This window comes from Cygnus atratus, chromosome 5, assembly GCF_013377495.2.
Source record: "Cygnus atratus isolate AKBS03 ecotype Queensland, Australia chromosome 5, CAtr_DNAZoo_HiC_assembly, whole genome shotgun sequence".
NCBI classification, from domain to species: Eukaryota; Metazoa; Chordata; class Aves; order Anseriformes; family Anatidae; genus Cygnus; species Cygnus atratus.
The window spans coordinates 36,055,783-36,066,107 of record NC_066366.1 but is presented as its reverse complement, the minus strand read 5'-3'; positions in this window follow the sequence as shown (position 1 = coordinate 36,066,107).

Here is a 10,325-nt window from a genome sequence, read left to right as displayed (position 1 = left end):
AGGCTTAACCAAATACATGATGTCTTATGGGAGATGCAGGTGCAGTGACTCGGGTGGTTCTGGGAGACTGACAGACACTTTAGAAGGATGTAGACCTGCAGATCTGCATCTGCAGTCTGTGTTTTGAGGTTGAATTTATCAAAAAGCTCAAAATAAAACTTTTCTAGACCACACTGTGAAGCTTCAGGGAGTTTATGCATAACCCTACTTCTCTAATGCGCAGGTTCTGGCTCAGGATCAATTGATGTCAGCCTATGCTTGCATTTCAGGTCTGGCAGGAAGTGCCAAGCCACACAAGCGCTGCTTAATGCGGTCTTGGGTGCTGCTTTCTTTGCTCAGATCTCAGGGCGCATTGTTCCGCTGCGACGCAGGTATTAATTAGAAAAGATCTTTAGCACCCCTTTTTGCTAACAGCATGGATCAGGAACATTTTTGTAGCTCAAAGCCAGGCGAATGCTAAAACATTCTTCCGAAAACATAAATGCTGGCAAACGCAGACCTGAGCTAGTAAATCCTGGAGCCGTGACATGATTTTACACGTTTCCCAGTGCACAGCAGAACTAACTGGATGGCCACAAACTCCTCTTCCCATAAGAATGAAGACAGACAGGAAATGAACCACCAGAAACCGTTCCTTGGCAGGGGAGAGCTGGGGAAAAAGCAAGGCAAAGCAAGCCCTGCGCTGCGGTAGAAGCAGGCCTTGCAGGTGCCTGCAAGCCGCGTGGGGATCTCGGGGCCGTGTTCCCACTGCGTGGTGCTCACTGACCAGCGTGCCTTGTGGTGTAGGTCCAGGATCTGCCGATGCCCAAATGCAGTGTGCTGCCACAGCCCGATTGCTCATCTGCTGGTGCTGCGTCTTACAGAGACTTGCTTGGATCTCCTCTGCGCAGTCCCTCTTTGCAATAGCAGGGAGCAGGAAGGCTGAGCTGTTCTGCAGAGCTGCTCTTCGGTCGAACTGCGGCAGGCGGGAGGGGATGGTCACAGCATCCCTGCGCGTGAGGGAGAGAGCTGAGCTGTGCGAGGGAGGGCTTTGGTTCAAGTCGGCGCCAGGTAGGAGCCTGCCTTGCCAGCCTGTGCGTGGGAGCGCTGCCGGGAGCAGATGTCTGGCAGCCCTGCTGCTGCAGGGTTAGCTGGCTCGTGGGGAACTGCCAGGCCTGTGCAGGGAGGAGGGCATCGTGCCCTTCGGAGGAGAGTGGGGTGTGATGCGGCAGCCTGGAGGCTTCCCCAAGCACAGCAGAGTCTGACTTGGACCACGCTGCTACTCAGCCTTCAGAGATGTACCTTGTTTTCCCTCTGAGGATTGCCCAAAAGAGCAGAACTCTTAAATTGTTTGCAGGTTAATGGGAGGCTTTTTCTACATCTTTCTGATACTGCAGGGTGAAGTGCTGTCAGTCACACAAGTACACACACACAACTCATCTTCTCCCCAGCCCCCGGACTAGACTTGGGCTCCCAGAATTACATGACTTAAAAAACCTGGCTTAAAACATGGCTTAAAAAACCTGAATTTACCATCTGGTGTACTCCTAATTGTCTTTATGTCTTCCAAAACCTTAATTCTAAGTCAGGAGCTATTTTATTTTTTTTAATGAGAACTGTTTTGGTTTGTAACCAAGTTCCAGGACTCCAGAAGGTGGAGCTTTAAGGGAAGCCTTGGGGGGGTTTCAGCTCCAGTAGCACTGAAGGGAAGCTGAGAGGCAAAAACCTTAGTGGAGAAGATGGGCCAGAAGGCACTGAAAAGGTAACTCTGTTTGACTTGAGCTGTAGCTGGTGGAAATGGCTGCGTGTTCCAAGGAACTGCATGTTACAAATGCATGGCTCATGGCATGCAAAGCAGTCAAATCACGAGGTAATGACTAGACCAGTGGGAGAGGCAAGCAGGCAGTATAGGTTGTTAAATCATTAAAAAAATAAAACCACATGAAAAATCAACACTGCATTTTCAAGTTCAGAACTTGGCTCCCATAATCTGCTTTTACATGAGGAAGAAATTGGAAGTTGAAGGGTGAAGAGTCTTGAAAATATCTGCCTCAGTTTTAATTGCTAATAATGTTTTTGACGGGCAGTGGCTATACTGCCTCCAAATAGTGATACACTTGACCGTTTAAGACATTGGGCATCTAATGCATTGGAAGTCTGACTGTGCAGAAAGTACTGCTATCAAATGCCCATTGAAGTCAGGGTGCTGAAAGAAAATCTTTAAAAATGCTGATATGACAGCATGAATGAAAGATTGAATTTGGCACACCGTGTTTTGTCAGGGATCCATGGGTCTGGAGCTCATTGACTAATATCGGTCAGATAATTCTGATCTAAAATCTTTCATTCTTTCCCATATTGTTCTGCTGAACATATGACATGGAATTTGGGGAAAGAAGAGTAAAATGTTAAGATTTTAAAATGTAGCTTTTATAGCATATTAATGTCTATTCTCATATCTATTTCGAGGTATCCTATGGAGTTAAGGTTCTTGGAGCTTGGATGCTTCTTGACCGGACAGCCAGCGTTTCCCCTAACCATAGTCTTTTAAAGCTGTTGCATGGTATTTCCTTGAAGCTTTTTGTCCCCAGACAAGCTTACTGTGTTTGTTGCTCAAGCAGAGCAGTAAGTTGTTTGTTTCATATGGAATCTTGAATGTGAATGGGGGTGTGTGATAAAGTTGGTAGGTGCCTAATATTGGCTGATTCATTAAATAGCTTGGTGCATTTCTAGTACTTAGGATGCAAGCGGCTTGCTTTTGATAAAGCAGCTTTGAGAAATTCTTTGTGTCATACAGAGATGAACTGCTTTTCGTCTGATTTTTCTTTTTGAAGATATAGGACCTTCTAGTTTTGGTGAAACAAGCATTATTGCTGCTATCTCCATTGATAAAGAAATGTGAAAAAGAAAATTTCCATCGAGTATGGATGGTCCTGCCCAGAGCACCTGAAAATGCTTGTAATCTCTGCCCTGTAACTGGACTAAAGATGTCATTAAAGGCCTGCTAGATAAACAGTTGCGCAAGGCCTTTAATAGGGAAATTAGTTTGAACTTTGTGCTGACGCCATTTCCTGCTATTATTACATGCAAATAAATAAAGTGGGGGGAAAAAACAACATGCCCAAACGTAAGATCAGCCATTGGACTCTGTACTGCTTGATGGAGTGGCCGCAAACACACAAAAAAATATTTCAAAGTCAAGGATTTGTCTTCTGGGAGATGCTCGAAAAGGTTATCCTCCATACAGCTCTTTCTCTAGGGCTCCTTCTCTAGTTAACCAAGAGTTGTTGCATGCAACTTCAGCTCCTTTGGAAGAGCCAAACTTGGTCTCTCTTCTTCTCCTTAGGCAGATTTTCAACTACTGTGGTTTTGGAGATTCCGCTGTGCACGCGTGCATCCTTGCAGTGCAAGTGGAAGATAAGCTGCTTCTTCCTGAGACTTGACATCTCTCGCAATTAACCTGAGGACCTTCAGGGGTCACAGACATAAAAACATGGCTTCAGAGGAGTCATTTTCTATAAGGCTGAGGAGGAGCCCTTTTTTGAAGAGCTGAAGTTGGCCTTTGTTGATATCCCTTCTGCTTTTCATCCTATCCACTCTGTCTGCTATTGGGTAGTCTTAAGTATGGTGCTGGAAGTCAGCAATGATTTAAAAAAACAAAAGCAAAGAAACCTCTGTCAGTGACCTAGATCCAGTGAAGTTTTCCATTATTTAGATCACATCTTGCAGATAACGCAGAAAGCTTGTGTTTGGGAGAAGGCTCTCAATTTTAGGTTGAATTAGGTAATCGTCTCTTTAAAAAGTAGGATTATTTTAGGTAAAGACAGCTGAAGGGCTCCCTTTGACCACTGATACTGCTCTTTTGATTGCATGAATATGCTTAGCAGTTTATGGTAAACTTTAGAAGTGACACGTTTAAAATGTTGACCCAGTTTTTTGTTTTGTTTTTCCTCGTGCTGTTCTTTGGCAGGTGCAGACTCCAAAAGAGCCAAGCAGGCGGGGTGTGCAGCCTGCGAGGTCTGGGCCCTGTGCTGCCCAGTTAGACCTCAGCTCTTGCCAAGTGAGGTCAGTAGGAGGGATGACCCCGGGGTTGAATTTGTAAAGAACCAGCACGTGTTTTAATCCTGCAGATTCCTGAGGGAGTTGGATGCCCCAAAACTTGGTAACAAGCTGTACCAGACAGGTGGGGGGCTGCACACAGGCCTGCGGCTTCAGCTCACACACCTTATGCACAGTCCTTTAGAAGGAAGAGAGCTGCCATCACATTAATGAGCTGAAAATGAGAGTAACATGAAGTATTTGTCCAGTTTATTCATGCGAAAGAGTGAGTTGGCACAGCTACGCTGATGCCTCCTGGTGCTGCCGCAGGAACAAATCCCGGCAGAAGCTTGCTCCGTCGCTGCTGGGAGGCCAAAGCAGAAGTGGGGCTGAGCACTGAGGCCTGGCCGCTGGGGGCCTGGCATTTGTGCTGAGTTGATATTTTAGAGAAATGAGGCGCTGCCTGCTCTGGCAGTAGTGCCTGGCACTGGGAGGTCCGCAGGGCTGAGACCAGCTGTGTGCGCGTTAGCAAGCTCGGGGCAGGAAACAGGGGCAGCTACTGAGCAAACGGTGCTAAGGAACTGGCATCCACTCTGCGTGAGTGCTGGAAACTTTGCTTCTGCCTAACTCTAGTCTGCACCTGTGGACCAACACTCACTGGTGACTAGAGTTCATTTCTGGTTTAGTTTCAGACTGGGGATATCTGTTTACGTGCTCTTAGACCGTCATCTGAACCAAAACATGGTAACCAAGAACACTTGGGAGATGTGCTTTAAGGGTGTTCCTGATGGGAGTCCGATGCTAATGTAGATTCATCCAGGACCCAGGAGCTCACAGCTGTGCTGTGTAACACAACAATGTGTGCTTTAGAGGTGTCTGATTACAGCATCAGAGTCTGATTTCAAACAGATCATTACTGTTTATTTAAAAGGGAGGTATGTTTGGGGGAGAGCAATAATGAAATAATGTGCCTTCAGCTTAGGCAGTAACACAAGTGCTACAGAAGCAGAGCTGCCTTTCTAGGCCGTGCATTGCTGTGGTGGTGTTTCTTGCCTGCCCTGATCGCTGAGCAGCTGCAGGAGGTGGAGCATGTTTGCCTAATGGAAAGAGACTGGCTTCCCATTCTCAGCCAGGGCTGGAGGGGAGAGACCTTCCAGCAGGGACAGAGCACAAAATGTTGACGTTTGAATGCTGAGTTTCAGGTCGTGGCAGTGCTGTCTCCTGTGGAGTTAAATAGGAGTCTGACTAGGACAGAAACAAAACCGAGTGCTGCTTCTGATTATTTTTGTGAATTTTCTCCTCAATTCTGTGAGTTTTTCTGTGGTGGAAAAAGCATCGCGTGGCCCTGCTTAGAGACGTGAAGCACGATGCTCCTCCTGTCCTGTGAGCTGCAGTTTAAGCACAAGTGAATCAAGTTCTTCGGAAATCAGCCACTGTAGTGTAATGAGCAGCTTAACAATCCAGCACTTCTAGTGGAAGACTTCCTGGTCGCAGTCAGGGTTACTGCTGTTGAGACTGTCACATCTGATGTGTGTGTGGGCAAAGGTTTTGCAGAGCAACAGGACAAGTTGGAGCCCTTCTGTCTGCTAGCAGGGACCTGGTTCTGGCTGCCTGCTGCCAGCTGCAGCCTGTGCCTTGAGCAGAGCACCAAGCCTCCCTTGCCAGAGCCAAATCCAAACCAGTATAAGGCTGCAAAAGGGGCTGGTAATGCTGCAGTGTCTCACTGCCCACATGCGCTGCAGAGCCCCAGAAGTAGGGGCCGTGTACACCAGTGCCTGTGCTGCAGAGCTCCCGCTGCACCCTGCGGTGCCTGAGGAGACACAGGCAGGGGATGTCTGCCAGGTCAGCATCACTCCCCCCTTGCTGCTTGCATGCCTGCCTCCCTAGGGATACGCTGCTTCTGAATGTAGGCCAGTGCTTCATAAGCCTCTGTCATTCTTTGCTCGGGTACAGCAAACAGCTGCAGGGCAGAGAGGGGGCCTTATTTTGCACTCGGATGGTGTGCTGCGGTAGTTTGCTGAGAAATAGCTGTGCTCAGTGAGAGGGGTGTCTCTGGCTGCTCTCCAAGCACAGTCAAACACAGATACTGAGGCTAAGGAGACCAAGCTGCGTCTCTGGGTCTCCTTTCCTTCCATCCCAGGCAGCAGAGAAGCTAGCTGCTTCTTCTGCACCTTCTCCCGGGCTTTGCACATCGAGACGAAGAGCCCAAGATACAGAGTCTGGGCACTGGCAGTGCTTTGTCCCAGCTCCCAGTGCGCACTGTGCAGGGCTGCAAGGGAAAGTGGCCTTGGGAACCAGGCTGCCCACATTTTAGCAGGGGCAGGCAAGTCCTGGGCTGTCTTTGCTTTGGGATCATCTTCCTTTGTAGAGCTAAATGGGGTTTGTCCACCTCATGTGATATTCGGTCTAGAATTCCTTCCTAATACGTTTGAATGACATGAAATGCTTTGTGGGGGGGAGCATGCTGAAGAGGAGGGTTGTGTCTGAAGGGATTTCCTGGTGAAAATGGGTCTCAAATCCCTGGATAGAGATCCCTATTACTTTAGCTGAGTAGGGCCTCATTTAAGGATTGGATCTCAGGTCTGACAGCTGGTTCTTGTTCTATCACTCTAGGGTTTTGCTATAAAGTCGTGGTAATCACCTAAGAATGGTTATTGTAAAATCTAGCAGTCACTCCTGTGTTCGTCTTTGGACTGCTGTATGTGTTTGCTTTTGTTAAGGTAAGTTGAGGAGCTGTGCCCTAGGGAGTGGCAAGCCAGGAAGAAAGGCTGCTCCATTTCTGCAGCGCCCAGGATCACCTTCCAAGTATGAGGTCCCTAAATAAGCGCTCCTCTGTCCGCTGTGAAACAGCACTGGCCATCTTGAGAGACTGAGAATTTGGCACAGGGCAAGTGACATTTTAGTAAACGGGCTTAAACCAGAGGGTTGGAAAGGAGAACATCTGATCTCTGTGTTTTCCATAGCTCCCAGTGTGCTTTTAATCAAAGCAGATTCTAAATTCTGTCAGGTCTCCTGCATTTGGAGTCTGAGCTCTTTCTTTCCTGTCCCTTTTTTGAGGGACTGCCATCTTACCCCATAACTGCCCCCTTGCTGTCCACATCTGTGCCATGCGGAGCAGTGCTGTGCTCAGTGCTGTGCTCAGCCTGTGCGACCTGCAGATAGAAGAGGTGCTAGCAACCTAGGCAAGGCTTGGGAGTCTGAGCGAGCTCATTCCCTGTGGGCGCTCTTTGTCAGGCACTCTTCAGTTTAATTACTGAAGTGCAGGGCAGAAGGAAGTGTTCAGCACTGGGTGACATCGTGTCACCATACAGAGCGTGCTGGGAGCACCCCGGTGCCCATGCCACACTGCTGTAAAGCGTTCTTTATAGTGGGGTGCTTTGTGTGGCCTGTTTGTGCAAAACAGGATGCTTGGTACTTTCCAGCTGGGCTATCTGCTATCTGGTTCAGCCTGTGCAATCTTTGCCCCCGCCGAGTGCACACCCAGAGAAAACAACCAGGCTGATGCCCGCGTCCTTCCTGATCCCCTGCTGCTGCTGCTCCGTTTGGGGATCAGCTCGGGGCAGCTCGGGGCGAAGAGCACGGTGCCAGCACAGGCAGCAGGCAGCGCCCACGGCTCAGCCATGCCTGGGCTCAGGGCTTGTCAGTTGGGAAGCAGGTGACTTTACAGCTCGGCGCTTATTTCCCGAACTTCTTATCTGCAGAAGTGGGGCAAAGGTAGAAACGGGGGGAGTGCTCACCGGGAAGTGGGTGCTGCGGGGCTGTTGCATCAGAGTTGTCAGTTCTGATCACGGCACAGGCCACGTGTTCGACCAAGTCATTATCAGCGACCTCTTATCTGGGTCTGCCTGTCAGCTGGGGATGGGGAAGGTGGCAGGTTAGGTCAGGGAGGTGGGCGTGCTGCTGTGATGCACCTCGCTGTCGGGCTGGAGGTCCCACCTGAGGCCACCGCTCCTTGGGGGGTGCCTGGAAAGGGGCAGCTCCTGCCCCTGCCCCTGCCCCCCTGCTGATGTGTGGCCACTTCCTGGAGTAAAAGAAGGTGTTTGGGTCTTGTCTTTTTAGCAGAAGCACAAGCTTGGTATGCTCAAATCCCTTCCCTTTTTCTTTGAAACATGCAATCCTGTTGAGCTGATGGGGACTGGTAGTTGTAGGGCAGAAAAGACAGGGCATGAGCACTGCTGAGAGCAGGACACTTTCCCTTATGGTTTAGGGGCTGAAATGCACACCTGTGAGCGCGTGTAGGTTGTGTTGGTGGCTGAGTCCCAGGGAGGGGATACAGCAGGGAGCTGTGATTTCCAAGCCATAAGGTGCTTGGGCATGAGTGAATATTTGGGCAGTGTCGAGGTGTGGAGAAGGCATCGCTGTGGCAAAGGGATGGGGCAGTTGTGTGTGACAGTTCAAAGGGCCACAGCTTGCTCCAGGAAGGCAGTGCATGGGAGTGGGGTGATGGCTGTGGTGCTCTGAGGACACTGCAGGGTGCGGTAACTGCAAGAAGGTGACCTTGTGTCAGGTGGGGCCTGCGAACGAACTGAGGCTGGAGTGGGGCTGTGCAGATGCAGGCACTCTAGAGGACAAAACTGGGTCCAGGATTAGTTTTTTTTTTTTTTTTTTTTTTTTTTTGGCAGGGGACTGCCTTTGAAAGCTCCAGAATTAATCTGGGGTTTGTGAGGGCTGTGGGTGAGAAAGTAACAAAGCAGCCCTGTTAAAGGGGACCTTAGCAGGCAGGGAGGACAGGGCCTGTTCAGCTCCAGGCCAGTGTTTCCCTTGAGCATATGCTTATAGCTGAACTAGTGGAGCAGTCAGGCTTAACCAGGATGAAGGATGTGGGGGTCTCTGGTTGGCAGAGGGGTTTGGAGGGTTTGTCAGGGTGTTGGAGAGGATGAGGATGGTCATTGTGTGGGAAAGGCAGCAGCTCAGGGCACGTGGGCTGGGAAAATGCTGGCAAAGTGCCCCAGCTGCGTTCAAGTCATCTTTCACATCACTGCCCTAACTGCTGTGGCACTGGGCAGCCCAGCCGTGACCCTAAACCTGCCCTGAGGGCAGAACAGGGCTGAACTGGCCCCGTATCTCTTGTAGGGCATGGGGATGTGAACGTGCTGGCCTCTGTCCCCAGCAAGCTGTGGCTGTCTGCAGGGTGCCCACGGCCCCAGGCTGCAGGCAGGGAGGCGCCCGGGCTCCACTAGCACTGGGCTCAGCTCCGTTAGCCTGACCTGCTGCCAAAACCTGCCTTGCCTCTCGCCTCTTCCGCTGCACACAGGAGCCCAGAAGAGCCCTGGTGTGTTGTTTTCTATTTAGGAGGTTAGCAAGGAGCATGGTGAATTCCCTTGCTTGTAGCATTTCAGACAAGCACTTGGATATCTCATTGAGGGATAATGTGTTTGGAGGTAGCTGAGGGGAAAAGCAATGTCTTGAAAAAGATAGAGGAGTTTGGATTAGGTGACTTCATGGTTCCCCAGGCTTTTAAAACTCTACTGCAGCAGCGCATCTGCCATTAGTTACTGGGGTTTATGGAGGAGCACCTCCACTGATGACCAGTGATGTCTCATAGCTGTTAGGAACGGAACTTCTGCATTGTGTTTGGATGGTGCAGCTCTTGCTGCAGGGTAAGAGAGAGCCTGGGAACAAGAACATTGCATCTCACGCTCTGAAACTGCTGCAATACAAAGGCTCCAAATCCACTTAGGATGCTGCCTGCAGGTAGCAGCAATGTTGGGTAGGTTTTTCCCTAGAGAAAAATATGATGGATAGCGGCAAACTGAATCTTAGGCTTTCTGGCTGTCACCTCCCCTGCTTACACAGTGACTTTCTGGATAAGGCAAGTGTTTGATAGGAGCTTTGGCAAAGGATAAGGTAAGCTTTCTAGCCAGCACAACTTCTAACTTGAAGTGTTGTTAAGGATGTAGTTAGTGTAAATATGGGAAAATACTTGCAGCTGTAAAAACACCTTAAACAAGGGGGTGGGGAGTAAGTCACATCATGCTTTGTCACACTGCACAGTTGAAGATCACAGTCCTAAGAACTACGAGTATGCAAGTAACTGCTCGTAGGAATGGCTCCACTGGAACAATGTAGCTTCCCCTCGTGGCCTGTGCTAGAGCTCTAGTTGTGAGAAATGGCCCAGCCTTTTTTGTGGTGCATCTAAGAATTTTCATCTGCTGAAATTCCCAGGCTGCAAATAAGCTGAGCCAGACTTGTGTTAATATCTGCTTTAAGATATCCTGTCTCCATTACTAGCAAAGCTTGGATTTGAATGGCTGACAAAGCAGCCTGTGCAGCTCTCCTGGAACAGCAGCTGCTCTATCAATGTATGG